Consider the following 2,162-nt stretch of genomic DNA (forward strand, 5'->3'; position numbering starts at 1 on the left):
AGAAGCAGTATACTATAGAAAGAAGTAACTGATTTTTTTTTCTTCTGAGGAAGGATGCTCCATCTCTGACCCCACTAACAAAGGAGCCCTGGTGACATGGTGGGTGACATTTTGGGCTTCTAATTGCATGGGCAGCAGTTGGATCCCCATAAGCTGAGCTGCAGGAGAAAGAGGAGACGTGCTGCCTCTGGACAGCTCCGAAGCCCAGAGGGGCAGTTCTTATTGGCCCAGGGTGTTGTTCTGAGTCGAATCCACTGGATGGCAGTGAGTATGCTTTTTGTTGTTGTGTTCGCTCTAATATCAAGTTTGTTATGTGGTTTACTTTGACCAGTAAAATCGCATTCTCTCATGGCGGAACTGGTGGGAGTCAAACGGCTGACCTTGTGCAAGGCGTAACTCACTAGGACACCAGGACTGAAAGCTAGTGACCCTATGGGACAGAGCAGAACTACCCCTGTGCATTTCTGACCCCGTGAAAGCCTTACTGGAGTCGAAAGCCTCATCTGCCTCTGTTGAAATGGCTGGTGGTCTCGAAGCTTTTGATCAGCAGCCCAGCATGTCTCCGATCACACCGTCCGTGGTCCTCAGTGAAAGCCCAACAGGGAGAGATGCAGAGGGAAGCTGTGGAGCCAAGAGCTCGGGCTTGAATGAATCTTGCTCTTATTCCTTCTCTAGCCGTTGGCTAAGATCAGATGCAGAATCTGCTATCAGCTCAAGTTTGTTTTAATATGTTCTCTCTCTCGTGATACGGAATGGGGAGCTAGACTGGGAGCTTGCCCAATTCCTTGCCTAGCCTGGAATTGCAGTTCTTCCAGGAACAGGACATTCCTTTGGGATTAATGACAGATCGCTTTTTCTGTTGTCCCTCTTGCCGCCTACAAAGTGCTCTAAATCACTCCTAATGAGGCTCCAGCCTGCAGCACTTCCATTTGCAGAGGGAAGATAGAGTTTCTGTAAGTGGAGTAGATGAGCTAGCTGGGCAGGAGCCATTTTGCCAGTGCCTGAGATGGTGTGAGATATGAAGACCTCTTGGAGAGAGGGAGGAGAGGTGGTTGAGGAGAAGGTCAGGGGAGGGAAGCAAGAGGCCGAGCCTGAGCAAGAACTCCCATGCCCAGGACGTGTGCCTGCAGGAGAGCCAGTAGCCAGGGCGGCCTCAGCAGGGGACCAGGGGACCATAGGGTTCCAGAGGCGGCGGCAGAAACCTCAGTGGCAGCACCTCCTGCCCCCTGGCCTAAAGAGTCAAGCAAGGAGATGCTGCCTCTCACCCTCCTTCAACCCCAGAGTGGTTCCTCCTCGGGAAAGGGGCAGGAGACTCCATGAGAGTGGATCCAGTTCCCACCCCACCCCCACTGGCCTGGCCCGGCAAGACCTGGGAAAGGGAGAGCATCTGACATTGGCCTTGGGTGCTGCTTTGCTTTCGAGAGTGGAGTTTGGCCAACGAAGTAGACTGAAGAGTTGAAGTCATGAAAAATGGAATTGGGAAGTGGAAGTTATGAACTTGGGGCACCAGTTTCCGGGATGTTCCGGGAGCCCCGAGGAAACTGGAGCAGGGATTACAGATGTGGGCCTGGGAGGAGGGCATTTCCATCATTCATTCTTCCCTCCACTGAGGCACGACGACGCGGGGAACCGCGGAGCTGCTTCATTTCCTACAGAAGTACTAAGAAGAAAATGCTTGGATTCAGATATTTTTAGTGGTACTCCATCTACTTCCAGGATTCTCCCTTAGACAGAGCTGCTCTTCCCCCTCCTCCATCTCCTCCTCCCCTCCTCCTCCTTCAGTAATTTAAAAAGATTGCCAATGAGGTGGGGATTTACATTTCAGATCATCAATTTTGTATGCAGCAGTTCAATTCAAACTAACTTATCCGAGCCCCGCCCCCAGTAGCTTATCCCCCGCCACTGCTTTACTTTCCCTTCTCCCTTGTGGATCACCATCTTCCCCTTCACCCACGATCATGCCTGTCAACCCTCTCATCAAGTGTATCCCCACCTTGGTTCCCTCCACAGTTGGCTCCCTTTGGTATGAAAGCCTTGGTCTTGTGTTTTTCTATCTGTAACAGTGGCCCAGACTGTATGTGTCCTTTTGTGGTTAACTTCACTCAACAGAAAGGAGCCCTGGTGTTGGGGTGGTTATCCTTGGGCTGCGATCCACAAGGCCA

At 51.7% G+C, this 2,162-nt stretch overlaps 1 pseudogene; it reads left to right on the top strand.

Annotated features, from left to right (window-relative positions):
• The first annotated feature begins 662 nt into the window (after nt 1-662).
• On the top strand, nt 663-831 carry LOC115873045 (annotated as a pseudogene).
• Nucleotides 832-2,162: the final 1,331 nt, after the last annotated feature.

Source organism: Echinops telfairi, unplaced genomic scaffold, assembly GCF_000313985.2.
Source record: "Echinops telfairi isolate 266 unplaced genomic scaffold, ASM31398v2 ScPeMD7_4;HRSCAF=17, whole genome shotgun sequence".
NCBI lineage: Eukaryota > Metazoa > Chordata > Mammalia > Afrosoricida > Tenrecidae > Echinops > Echinops telfairi.